The sequence below is a fragment of the Argiope bruennichi genome, chromosome 8 (genome assembly GCF_947563725.1).
Source record: "Argiope bruennichi chromosome 8, qqArgBrue1.1, whole genome shotgun sequence".
Classification (NCBI taxonomy): Eukaryota; Metazoa; Arthropoda; class Arachnida; order Araneae; family Araneidae; genus Argiope; species Argiope bruennichi.
In genome coordinates this window covers 14,964,442-14,979,364 of record NC_079158.1, presented here as the reverse complement: position 1 = coordinate 14,979,364, position 14,923 = coordinate 14,964,442, and the positions used below count along the sequence as shown (strand labels likewise).

Below are 14,923 nucleotides of genomic sequence, written 5' to 3'. Positions count from 1 at the left end.
GATAAAAAGAATAACCAGAATCAAATTTAGTAATAGCAAAAACAACAAATCATTGTCCAGAAAATGAGGTATTTTATAACTAAATAGAAATCTCCGGTGGGTTTCTCCTAGAATCGGGAATAACTAACATGCATTAGGTTATGTTTTTCCTTTTAACTACGTATCAGTTTTCTTCCAGTGTTGTGGTTCGTTATGCTTGGTCTTTGTTGTCCCAGAATTTAATTATGGGTCTAGGAAACAACCACGATTGCTAACAAAAACGCGTTAAAACTTACTGCAATTTTCTGTCATCAGATACTCGCTTTCATTAACGTTAATTAACGTTTTTCCTTCTTAGGGTGTAAGATTACGTTTGTACGTATTGTTTTCTATGTAACTCAATAACTAATGCAAACTCAGTGCTGAATTTCTTAACAGCAAGAGATAAAAGCAAATTCATTGAAGATAATCTAAAATTAACCCCTTCGCATACAATGACAAGTATTCATCGCGCATCGAATTATTGAATATTTAGCTTTACATTTAAATTAAGTGAAAGCATTAGGTAATTTAAAATGAAAAAATTCACTTAAAATGCTTTCAATATCTCAAATGCCCTTATATTATTACAGAAATTACTGTAAAATAATAATAAATATCCCAGTTATTACACAATATTCCATCTAAGAAAGTTTAGTGAATTCGTATACAAATGGATGAAAAAATTTAGAATAACTAATTTAATAAAATAGAAGCCCATTACTATAAAACTGAATATTTTCTGTGAAAGGCTTGAATGAAATAATTTTACTGAATTTGAAAGAACTAACAGAAAATAAATTATTGTTTAAATTACTAGACAATATTTAGAAATTTTATAGAGAAAATAATTCAAATGACAAGTGAGGCATTTTTGTCACTTGTGTTTAACAATCGAGTATCGTGAATTTGATAAAAGTTAATGTTTCTGTAATTTTCAAAACGTGCACTAACGACATGAATTTAAAAGATTTTATAATCCCAAAAGTAAAAGAGATAACTTTATAATGGATATATTTTTATATTTTTAAACCATTTTTTTGTAAGTAATCAGTTGTTAATAATGACAAAGGGAGAAAAAAGTTTTGCATTGAACTAAATTAAATGTAGTTAAACATGCGCACTTCAAATTGGATTTGCTATCATAAACTTATCTTTTAGATTGTATTATTTTTCTCTTTCTTTTATACTAAGTACAAAAAGAAGTTGTAAGAATGGTCTCCTCAGAACTTTCTCGCTTTCTGCGCTAAAGAAGTTATCCTTCTCCATGGGTGCTCAAATTTTTATTTTTTGAGATCGCGTTTTTTAAGATCCGTACCTGAGAGATATGCGTATCATAGTGCAGTAAAGATGACAGGCACTTTAATATTATTAAGTACATGCTAGTGACGGACAATTGTTACAAAAGATCGTATTGTTACGAAATTTCCGGGGGGTCGTTTGGATAGTGGAAGTGATATGGTGTGGAGAACGCTCAATCACCAGGCGGCAGTAGAAAATAAAACAACGACGTTTATTTACACGAAGACACACAGGACAGCACAAAGACGACAACTTTATACAGCATAGAAGACGATTATCTTCAGCCGAGACGTGCAGCATACAACAGTATACACAGCAGCTCTACTCCGTCGCTGCTCCGCTAGTCCCTGGAAGACGAGTTCTTCTCCGTCGCTTCCGACTACTCTTCCTCGGAAGCGACTACTCTCCGTCGGTTCATCACTGCCCGGCAGCTGCAGGTGCTTCCTTTTATAGGTCTCAGGAGGCGGGGCTAGAAGCCTCTCAACCAATCAGGAACGTTCGAGGCGTATCTCCTTTCTTACTGGACGGACTTTCTCGATGTTTCGGGTGTAATCTATTTTGGCGCCAAAGTCGCCAAGTTTGTCGCCAAGCTCTGGGACCTCCTATGGAACCAGCTATGCTGGGAAACCGCATCACAGGTTCGTAACAGTATTAATATGAGATATTCACTGGGATGTGATTAACAAACAAGTTCCTCAAAACCGAATATATATTTTGGATGTCTTTTCCCCACCTATTGAAGCTAAAATCTGACACAAAACTCCAATTTCTGTCCCAAAATCCAATATCAATTTCCATTGAATGAAGTGATTGCATTTTTGAGTTATCGCTTTTCATCTATGCAAGAGTGCAGACCGACACATCCTTAACCATTGGAAAATTCTGGCTGAAAACTTTATAATAATTTACATTTTGGATTGTAAATCTGTGCACTAATTCTATACGTCTTAACTTTTTTCTTTTGATAGTCATTTGGTTAATTTATTGATCCGGGCATTCTTCAAATATATTTCATACAAAATTGATAGAAATCTGCAAATTTGTCTAAAGACCATATATCAAATTCCATTTGTCTTGGTCAAAGTTTTTGTTAGGTATTATGTTATCGAATAGACAAGCATAATTTCAAAAAATGTATTTTTCGAAATGAGGAAAGTCAGAAATTCGCTGAATTGAGGTTTTTTTCTCTATCATTACAATATTTTGTTTCTTTGTGTACTTGGTATTTAGAAAATAGAAAATAATGAAATTTTCAAAAAAATAGATTTTTTATTTGAATGAATTGCCAGACAGACCTTTCTCAATCAAAGATTAAGAGAATAAATATGTAACCGTAATATAACCAGTTATTTATTTAAAAATGTATTAAGTTCTTATCTAAATCTGTCAAAGTATTATTGATTATTTGTCTGTGTCAGTGAATTCGTGAAAAATCTGAAGGCCTTCAAACTTTTATGTGGGAAATACTATTCATGCATCATGTAGTGATTCGAACCTTGCCATCCAAATCATTGAAGCCTTTAAACAAAGCATTTTAGTGATAGCGTTTTAGATATGACTAATTCATTGTTTGATCACAAAACGTTATTAAACAGCTATTTGGAATTACTATGTAAATGAAATTGATTTAGTTTATTTGAGCGCTGTAGTAACCTGTTATAGCCCTGGATGAAAACAATCAAATTGTGACTGAAATGCTATTTTTCTTCAAAGAGTTATATGGTTTCCTTTATTAGCATCTTTAGGGTTTTATATCAAAGATAAAATCATGCTGAAGGCATTATATATTTATGTTTAATATGAATATATAAATTGAAAACGTATTTGCACTTTGTATTTATTTGCAATTTTTGCTCAACTGTTTCAGCTTTAAATTTTTTTAATACGACAACGGTGAATAAATTTTTTCTGGATTGTCATTTTATTTAATTAAATGTTAGGAGAAGGATACTTACGACTCAACATTTCTTTTGGTCAGTTTCTAAACATTGTATTTGAAAGGTGTTTCCCAATTTTTTAAAACTGTTTTCTGAATTGTTTTAGGGTTTGATATAGCAATAATTGTTATATAATTCGATTATGACAAATTATTATTTGAAATAATTAATTTAAAAAAATGAACCGAAACAATTAAGAAGAACCGGATATAATTATAGATAGAGAAGGAACTTTGAAACTCGGGGATTCTCTTGTTTCAAAATAAGTCAATTTAGAGCAGCTGATGATAGAAAATTGTTTAACAAGTATGTGATGCCTTTTTCTGCTTTTTTTTAATTTTCGAAATATAGACATTTTAGTTACAAGAACTGTTATACACATCACACTCAGTTTTGTGATAAAAATATTTTGGGATTTTCAATTACAATTGATCATAGAAATATTGAAAGTGTTTAGCCATATATAAAAAATATATAGACATTCTTCTCATGAAATTAAAGAAGAAAAGGAAAAAAAAATATTAATTAGAATACCTGGTTGAAGATGTTGTCTAAACTGTCAACTTATGATTAAAATTTACTGTATATTATAGCAGTGCTTTTGAGAAACACAAGAAGCATTTTAATTCATTGTGAAAAGATATTTAGACCATTTTGAAGTACTGCTCTTATTACAAGATACCGTTCCTGAATATGATTCTTCTGCCACCAGCAAAAACTCGTGGTGCAAATGTATTCATGCTGTATTTATAATACTTTAAAGCATCTATCAATCTTAAAGCAGTAATAATGCTGTTATAGGAATAGCGAAATATATCTACGTATCAAACATTCATTATAGCAAAAGTTGTGCAAAAAGGAACGAACGCAGAATACAAACGAGTTTTTAACCCATTGAACAGCAACTATATAGCATCTAAATTCCTTAAAAATACGAGACGCTTGGAGGTTGAACGAACCTTCCACTTTTCAGACGGTTTTGAAGATTAAATACTTTATTTTCGAATTTTCACCTTAACCATCCTAATTCTTCCATAACTTTTGCATTAAGAAAAATTGGGTGTGAAGTTTCCATTAGCAGTGAAAAAGACAAATGTATTGAAAGTATTTGGATAGAAGATTACAATGAACAGTTAAGGTCCATTCATCCTAATGGAATTATGGTAAGTGACTTTTAACATTTAGTATTTATATCTCTGTATCTCTAAGCTATCTTGCAGGATTTTTAATATTTTGTCCATTCACTTAGTTTTATTTATTAAAAAACCTATATATATACATTTTAAATTTGTATACGAACCTATATAAAATACGTTTTCGAAGTTTGCTTGGAGGATTTTTTTAAATTTTGTCCATTCACTTTATTTTATTTACGAACCTATATTTTTGAAGAAAAAGTACAAATCCGCTTGTATGGTTTAGTTTTATTGCTTATAATTTTTAAGAAAGAAAGTTTTGTTGTATTTTAACAGCATGAAATATAAATCAAATGTAATTCAATATTTAAAATATCGCTCTATAAGATGTATTTGTCTGGACGGGCTATAATCTTGTCGATCTGATTATCACAGATTATCAGAAGCGAAACGTATTGAAAAATAGCATGCACATTGACAGAGTGCTTAAGAAAGAAGAACAAATTTGTTTCACTCCTTAGACATGAATAAGTAACAGTATTAAAGGTTCCATTTCCGAATTGTGGGATCTATAATGTTTTATAATGTTATCTATAATGTTTACGAACATTCAAGTCAAAACTAATCACTAAAATTGTATTAAAAAAACAGTGATCCGGAAACAGAAAAAAAAATGCAATGCCGAATACAAAATTAAAAAAAAAAATGCTGAAAAAAATAAGCAACTTTACCCGTGAATGAAAAATATAATAAATCAGCGTAATGATTATCTGTCTGTATTCATATTTGATTTGAGTATTCATCGTTACAGACCTTTAATTCTTAAAATTCAAGGGATTATATGTTTTATTATCGCCCAAAAAGATCTGAGATGAAAACTTACTGTAAATAAGAATTCTTCGTCAGTTTCCGAACCGGTAAGAAGTATAATCATTTTAACGTGCAATCATCTAAAGTTCAATTTTATATATAGCATAAAATTCAGTCAGAATTTCTTTCAGGTGAGAAAAAAAAAATTAAATTCCCTAGTAGCACAGAAATTTCGTACATTATTAATCCATATTCGCAATATTATTTGATATTGATGTCATATTGTTTAACATCATATAATTTCATACAATATTGTGCAACAGGCTGTGCTAACTGGATTATTAGGTTTATTTATAGAAACGCAAACTCACGATTTTAAAAGTTCAGGAGCATTTTCTAAAATGTAACATTGATTTCAAAATATTTATATGAATTGTTTATCATATAGCATTGCAGAATAGCAAATGTTTTGAACTTAGAAAATTAAAAACTTAGATTTCAGAACTTGAATCCTTTTATCTTTACCATGGCATAGAAAACGGCTTATTGAATAAACGACATAACTTTATTCGTTCATCCATTGTGATTATATTCCAATTCATAAGAACAAACCTCTACGAAATCGAGGTTTACAATACAAGCAATAATACAAGGTTTCTAGCAGCTTATCTTGCTTTTCAATGTCAGTGGCTTTGTGGAAAAGTTGCTACTAAAGTTTATTTTTAATATTTATTAACTAGGATTTTGCTCATTTTATAATATTATTTGAACGAACTAAAAGTTTGCTATAAAAATGCGTTTATTAAATTAACTTCCACCAATCTAGAGCTTTCGTTATTTGGAAGTCCACTAGTATAATATCAGCCGGATTACTGGGATATTTCTGAAATTATTCACAGTTTCATTAAAATGATTCCAATTATTTTATAAGGTCACTAGTTTTAATACATGCATATTATGCATTAAACGTGATTGTGTCTAGTCTTTGCTTTATTTTTTTCTAAAGTTGAGTTCTTTAATACTAGAACTACCGATCTTAAATATATACAGAGTTTTACCACACCCGTAAAATTGACAGATTTTTGATCGTCATGAATTTCATTGTAATTTTTTTTGCTTAATTTATGTAAATAAAAAATATAATTTAACAAAAGCATTTAATATAATAAATACTTAATTATTAATAAAAAAAATTTATTTTTATTTTTAGGATATCCAATGAAAGATTTTAGTATTAAATTGAATCATAATCGGAATAAAATAGATCCCATTTTAACAGCTGCCGAGCACTTTGGATCAATCGATATAATTTTATATGAAAAATGTAATTCAAATTTTTCCCGGAAATGTCTCAAAACGATGTATAAATGCATATAAATACATATTGATGTCCATCATTGCAGAGATGATCAATAAAATTTTGAAATTTCTAATGTCATTTTGACGTGTTTTGGTATAAATAAGTATAGATCATACTGATTATGGAAGTTAAAGTGGCTGAATGGAAATTGAATAAAAATATGTAATTTTTCTTATATTTCATTAAAATCCGTCATGAAGTTCTAGAACAATACTTGAATTATATCAAAATTTGTAAGCATGAAATTTGAAAGCCGTCAAAATGATGGTCTTGGTAGTTCTAGTGTTAACTCTGTCAATACGGAAATGCCGCAAACGCTTGCTCGAATCGCCTGGATTTCACTGCAAATTCTTCCCCTTGTGATGGATCGAATGTCCTTGGCTTGTGCTTTAATTGCGAGAGACGCTGGCCCAGATATATTTGGGGGACAGGGAGGTTTTCTAAGAACAATCAAAGAATGCCCAAACATATACTTGCATAATAGCTATCAGCTGAGGGTGTTCTTCATTTGTATTACAACCTCTGTTATTGTGGTTTCTTAAAGTAGAAGATTTTTTTAAAAAAATATTTGAAAGAGAAATTCAGGCGTTCTGGTTTTTGGTGATGCCTAAACTAAAATAATCTTAAGATTGATAGATTTTAGTCCTTGTTTTGAAATTTCCTAATCATTTCGTATTGTAAAATACAGAATTTTGATATTTAGGTGGTGTATTTATATAAAAGGGTCAATACATATAAGAAAATTTACTTGTGCTCACTTAGACGTTTCAGGCGCCCTTTTCATCTTTAAATTAATAGGAATAATGTTCCATAAATCCGGAAAATAAAAGTGTCATAAAATTAAACAAACGTTTAAACTATTTCGCAGTTTTCTTAATTTTGACGTTTAGTGCAGCTTCAGCATGTATTATTAGAGCATATTATTAGGTGTATCATTATTAGAGCATGGTATCCAAGAAATACATATTTTATTGGGAGTAGGGATTGCAATATCGGCCCAAAATTTCAATACCGGTATTCGGTATTTTTTAGATCTTAATACTGGGATAACGGTTTTAATACCGGTATTAGAAATTTTAGAAAAAAAAAAGAAAAGAAAACACAGGCGTTTGTTTGTTTTATTTGCCAGTTTTGTTAGAGATGTAAATATCGCAAAAAATAATTTGTAACTTATAACAGTATATAATCACAAAAAAGTAAAGGAACATCTTATTTATTTAAATCACAAAAAAAGTGTAAATATCTCTATTCAGTCAATTGTACTGTCATTAAGCCTAAAAAGTAATTTTGTGTAAAAATTACCAGCTGTCGAAAACGCTCTTTCGGCATCGACGCTAGCTGGTGGTACTGTTAGTAATGCGCGATATATTTTTTTCAAGTATTTACCTCTAAATCCCTCGTCTTCAAATAAATTGATTTCTCGTCGGATGGTTTTGGATATAGCTGATTTCTGTATTGTATTTTGGTTCGTTGAAATTTTATTTTATCTCTAATTCTAATTTTTGTTAAAAAGACAATTCCTTTTCACTATCGACATTAGTATCATCATAATCTTTGATAACTGAACCGAATTCTTCTGAATGTGTATAGGTTTGTGGGTAAAAAAATTTTAAGAAAATTTACTATAAACTTGATCAGATTTGAATTGGTTAGTCTTGTTTAATTAATTGTTTTTTTTTATTTTTAAAATCATTATACTTATGTAAATATCGTAAGACATTTTTTATTTCAGCATGCCTTTCTTCTGGGCGATTTTTCAATGTAATATATAATTAAAACTTCAGATAGTGATGTGTGCTGTTCTTTCAGTGACTGCAACATGAAATTTATTGCTGCATTAGCTGTTAATAAATTAGTTTTTTTAGAAGTAGAACTGATACAGTTCTGGATATTTAGTCGAATTCACTATCTGAAAAATTAATTTGCAGGTTTAAGTTAATTATTGCTTTTTGGATTGGATTTCCCAGTTTCAAAAATCGTTCCATCATTAGGAGTAAATTGTTCGAATGTGTTTTAGAATATAATATTAACATATATTCTATTTTATTTTCAGTTATATATTTTTGTAATATGGAATTTTTTGTAGGGGAACGTTTAAATTTCTGAACAATTTTTCGAATTTTATAAATTATAGGAAGCAATTCTTGATTGGTAAATATTTCATCCACATTAGCAATATCTTCTTCAACAATTACATTGTCATTATCTTCATTGTCAATATCACTCTCACTCTCTTCGAAGTTGGAATCCGAAGTTCCTATATCCACAGTATTTGGATTCTTCTGTTCTTTATTTTTTTGGTATAATACATCTATTACTCTTAGCTGAATTCCATGAGCATAGCACAATTGTTGATTTGCACCAATCAACTTTCCAACTTTTTTCATAACTGTTGCTCCATCAGTCATTATGGATACAATTTCTTCTTTCAGGGATAATCCATGTTTCGCTAATTTAGATTTAAGCCCTTAATTAGCTAATTAATTTCGCCCGTTAAGAAGACATGAAAACAAAAACGTATACTATTTTGTTATGTTGGTGATCCCTGAACATATAGTGGAGACAATTTTAGAAATTTCTAATAAATACCGAAAAACCGGTATTTAAACTTGTGAATACCGGTATTACAAAATTGTACAAATGGCTCAAAATACCGGTATTCGGTATCCCGGTACACCGGTATTGCAATCCCTAATTGGGAGAGTAACGTGCTTTGTTTGTCATTTTTTCCCTTATGCTAACAGAGTCTTAATATGCAAACATATTAAAAACTAAATATAGAATTTTTCATTGTACTAAACTTGAATATCTTGTGAATTTCAGTTTGTCTACTTTTTTGGCGTTCATATTCTTTTACTTATGAGATAGCGAAAACTAGGATTTAGGCACGAATAAATAATAGTTTTGCATAAAAACAGTTTAGAAGAATTTGAAAAATTGATTTTCTTCAGAATTCATTAATTGCTATTATTCTTTTAAAAATGATTTATGATGTTTTAATTGAGTTTTAGACCGATACAATTTAATTAACACTGAAATCTTAGCTTTCATTATAAAGTAGTTAAAATATTAAACGCTTAGACAATTTCTTAGAATCTATTATTAGCTGTGATTTGGGTGTGGTTGACATGTTCAAAATATGTCTTGAAGAATTATGAAAATGTTTAGCTGTTTGTTGGATAATTATTTTTAACGGAAATGATTATCCTTTTCCTGACATCGATTTTAAGATACAAAAAAAAAGCTTTTATATCTGTATTGTCACGATAGAAAAGTCTTTTAATGGTTGACATTTAATGCATTAATTATATCTTAGATTAAAATCTTATACAAACCTATCATTTTTACTTAAAAATATTATATAATATAATTCGAGGTAATTATTTCTGATTCACAAATGCAAGATCAGAAATTTCCTTTAAAATTATTTCAGTGTAAAGATATAAAATCTATCTAAATTTGTGGTAATTTTTTCTCTTATTATAAATATTACCATATAACTATGATGAGCTATTTACTTATTTGTCTAAATTTCCAAGTATTTAAATTTTGATGAAATTGAATGTGGAAACAAAATGGAATGTATTATTTTCGGAATATCGCTAGAACTACAAATTTATAGTAAAAACTGATAATTTATTAGAAAACAATTAAGCAGACTTTAATACTTTTCATGACTGAAGAACACAGAGATCTGATAATTTCCCTTTCAATTTAAAGTTATTTTATTTTATCAAAGCCAAAACATGTCGGTTTAGTTTTAGAACTAAAATCGTTTTTTTATTCTTTGTCATAAAATGAAGAATATCAAGAAAATTAAACTATAGATTTAATGCGTAGGTAATAAATTAGAAATAATTTTTTTCAAAGGTGAAATATTAAATTTAATCAATTTGATAAGATGGCAAAATTTCAAAGAAAACAGTAAATTTTTGCATCCAACCATCAGTTTTTCCTGTGAAATTCCTTAAAGGTTTTGACTTAGTTTTTGATATTATAAGAGATGGTGGTTGAACATGTGTTATGATTAATTTGACGAGTAGAGCTTTAAAGCTTGAGAATGCGGTGAACTTAGCGGATTGAAAGTGAAGTTAATGGCCTATGCAAGATGAATTCTTATAATTTTAAATGAAAATATATCTTATGAAAGTCGGTTTTATATTTGACTTAATCTTCTGGTTAATGTTTATTTTAAAGATAGTTTTAAACTTTTATAAATAAATACATTAAATCCCGTTAGTTTGTACTAATCTCATCAAATTTTAAATTAAAAATATTAATTTTATTCTGTAGCACATTACTAACAGGTCGAAATAACTATTTTTAAATCATAAGGGACTAAAGAAAATATTTTTTATTTTATTCTTTACAGTTTAGGCCCCGTATGATTTGAACTATAACTGTTACATTTTATTTCTCTGAATATTAAACCTATGCATTATCATTGTGTTAATAAAACTTATAGAAGAGACTTGAAATCAGATTCTCATAATAATATTTGACTTGAGCGGATGACCAGAAGCAATGAAAACCAGTCACTGTTTAGTCAATCTAATCATAATTCGGAACTTGGTGGAGATGTCTTAGTGCAGGACATAGATCTGGTCACTGTTCTTCTTATGAAGTACTGAGAAATTAAATTTGGCATTGAAAGAATCGTATTAACATTCTATTTTTAATTTCTCATATTGAAATATAGAAAAAGAAATGAAACCGACAAACAATTCGAACCCAAGATTTTGACGAATTTACACGTTTTACACCTCTTTGATCTCGAAAAACACACATTCTTGGTATTATATTTGTCTTTCTGCTTGACAGATATAACAAAACAATTATTTGAGCTAGATGGATTAAATTTCGTATATGATCGTTGCCCCAGATTTGTAGATTTCTTTCAAATTTTGTGAAAAATCCGTTCAGAGGAAGTCTGTTTGTCCAAATATAAACATGACTACAGAACGAAGAGGTTTTGATAAATTTCGGCACACGGATTTAATATCCATAGCATAGACACCTATTATATTTTGAGTCAAATCCACAAAAAGTTCACCGTTTGTCTCCACTTTCAGAAGTATTTAAATGCAATAAATCGAAACTCCAATGACTTATATATCAAATTTGATATGTGATTTTGTGATTACAATTATAGTTCTGCGTCAAAATTTATTTTCATTCGTTTGGGAACAAACGAATCTAAAGCATCTTATTCGATTTCCGTATACTATTAACTACATGCCAGGGGTTAATCGCCAGGATACTCGCCAAGGATGGACCATTAGATTCAATAAAAAGGTTAAATCGACGTCAAGGTTTAATATTTTGTAACAGTCGTAAGTCAAGCAGGGCGTTTTCTATAATAAGAACATTTGTTAATGAGTATGCGGGTATGTTTTAGGGCGATCACTTTCACCGGCTCCTTGTTATTATGAGATTACTTTTCTTTTTATGCATTGTTTTTGAATTATTAGTTGTTTTAAGTTAAGTTAGTCTTACATCATTGTGACGTTATAATATATGCCTGTCCTCTTCACAAGGTCTTCGTAATAGATTCCACCGTTATTTTCATATGAATGTTTTACTTGATTATAATACAATAATAGAGAAATGTTCAGTATAACAGGTGGCCGTTATTCACAAATTATATATGTATACATAGATGTAGGTCATATGTAGACACAGATATATATACACGTAGAAAAATATACACATAGATGTATAATATATGTCAGTATATATATATGTACTCATAAATGTAGGCCGTATGTAGACACAGATGTATATGTACATGTATAATATATGTACACATAGAATGCATAGACCATAAGTGTAGAGTATGCTATTCTTACTTTATAGAACACTTTAATTTAACATTTTCTTCTTTGATTTTAGCTAATAGGAAATTCAGTGATTTAAAGTAATTAAAAAATAAAGGTATTCATATTTTTCTAATGTAGTATTTAATGGCGTATTCTTTCCTTATCCGAGAAAGGAAAAAAAAAATGACAGCATTCTATTTCATTATGTTTGAAGCTTCAACGAAAAAAAAAATCGGGATCTTGGAGGAAATTGGACTTTATTTTCTTTCTTTAAAAGTCTGGAGCTCTGAGAAACCCACCTTATTGATTGGAACCAATGCACACATTAAACCTGAACATAAAGCAAGGCCGATGAATGGAAGCGGGAGACAGAGATTTTTCTGCATCTTCAATCTCCCAATTTGTGAGATTTGAGCTTCGCTGCTTAAAAAGTAAATACACTTCTCGTTCAGATTGCCGTGAGGCGGATTACTTCCTTAGTTGAAAACAAGTTTTTTTATAACCGTTTCTTCCTGCGGCTCATTTTCTCGAATATCTTTTCCTTTCAGTCTCAAACAAGATCTCTGCTGGCGCTTAAAATGAGCAATCTGAGTTTTCCCTCAAAGCCCTTCATTTTTTTTTTTTTTTTTTTTTTTCGATGATAGATAAAAGTTGCTTTCGCCCCCCCCCCTTCAAAGCTAGCAGGTTTGGAAATTGATTGTGGGTTATAATTGGAGAGGAATATTTTAATAGTTCTGAATTTTTCACTTCCAAATGCATATTGCTTGGATTCAGCTAAAATTATAAATTAACATTAGAATGCAATAATTAAATGAAAAAAGTCCTTGTTAGCGTTTTGAAACTACTCTTGATATTTCTCAATTATTCTCTATTCATAATTTTTGCTCTGAATAATATTGTAATTCAATATTCTGCTATTTAATGATATAACAAAGATATTACACACACACACACACACACACACAAGAATTTCAACTGTAACTTTCTAAATATTTATAAATATAGAACTTTATGTTCTTTATTGTTTTTATTCTTAAAAAATCAATAAAACTAATTACATTTTTTCCCTTAATTTTCATGGTTCAGTTATAATAAACCTTCAGTTCATTATATGTATTTGGCAAATAGTTGATCAGACTTTTAATATCAATTTTAATTTGTTATGTAAATATTTGCCGAAATGCATTTTACAGGTCATTTCTGGTTCAGTTTTGGAACTAACGTAAAATCGCTGGTTTTTCGTTCAATTACTACTTTCTTTGCTACAGAAAAGAATTTTAAATAACTAACTTTTTATTTAATTTATTTGTTAATTTTAAATTATTAAAAGTGATTTATAAGCGATTATTTTTCAATATTTTGGAAGTGTATTTGTATTGAGCTCGTATTGCTAAGATTATAATTTCTCTGCTTTTTATCAGTAATATTATCCTTTTCAAAATTACAATCATGATTTGCTCATTCTTTTTATTATAAAGCCAAAAAGTATTTCCCAAGTGTCTTCAGTATGCAAATAGTCTTCGCACAAAAATCATATTTTTATAAAAGATAAAAATGTCTTTTAATAAAAGAGTTTTTTTAATATTATATATCGTATTATAATCAAGGACATGTATTATTAATAAGTGATTAGATTTATTTATTAAAGAATTATTAGAATTCTGCAAATGGAATTTCTAGTAATGGATAATACTTTTACGCGCAATTTAATTAAACGTTCTCACAAATTGCTTATTTTTAACGATCCTTATAGAAGAGCATTAAAAATTATTATTCCTTTGTCTAACTGATGGCACTTCTTTTTCATGAAAAAAAAAACATTTTATGCAGATCTTTTCGATGATATGCCTGTCATTTCTTTCCGTTTTCGAATCATTCAATGATTATTGGGTCGGTCTAGATGAATCTGGCAGTAAGTTAAAAAAAAATTATCCTCGTTTTTAAGAAATACCGTTAGTATGGGGAATATCTTTTTTATCTTTCGGAGTGAATATAATAACATGACTTTAAAATACAAAAAGCTATATCGATGAAATTAGGTGTGCAGATTTTACCATCTAAAGTACAGATAAGTATGAACTGTTGAAGCAAATCCATCATGTTTGATCTTGAGAATGTATATAAATGTATTAACTCAAATCTGAAGCAATGCAGATAAGTGAGATTTGGCAAGAAATCTTTTTACTAAAAAAGTAGTTTTGTATCCAATTTCGATTTTAGTTTTAAAAAATATTCAGTTGACAGAAAAAAAACTGAAATGCATGCTTTTTTTTAACTATAATTGAAAAACGATATGCAATATATTTTTGTTTGTGACTTTAAAAATAAAAAAATCTGAATGATCATAGCTTTTAGTTCTTGTCCAAGTTCCCCAATTTTTATGTGAGAGGAAAGGGTGATAATACCTATATTAGTGAGGAAGTGAAAAAAATCTTACAGTGACATTTTCCTTTGGTTTCACATGCGTTGCAGAACGTGCAAAGCCATTTCTTACAATGTATCGGAGCTAACCGTAAAGGGGCCATATGAGCTCTATGTAAA

The 14,923-nt window shown here is 29.1% G+C and overlaps 1 protein-coding gene across 1 annotated transcript in view; it reads left to right on the top strand.

Annotated features, from left to right (window-relative positions):
- The first annotated feature begins 4,324 nt into the window (after window positions 1-4,324).
- Window positions 4,325-14,923, top strand: part of LOC129980502 (neuroglobin-like) — a 224,005-nt gene continuing 213,406 nt past the window's right edge. Inside the window, exon 1 of the mRNA XM_056090832.1 lies at window positions 4,325-4,420. The gene's annotated coding sequence lies outside the window, so the exon portion shown is untranslated. The remainder of the gene's footprint in view (window positions 4,421-14,923) is intronic.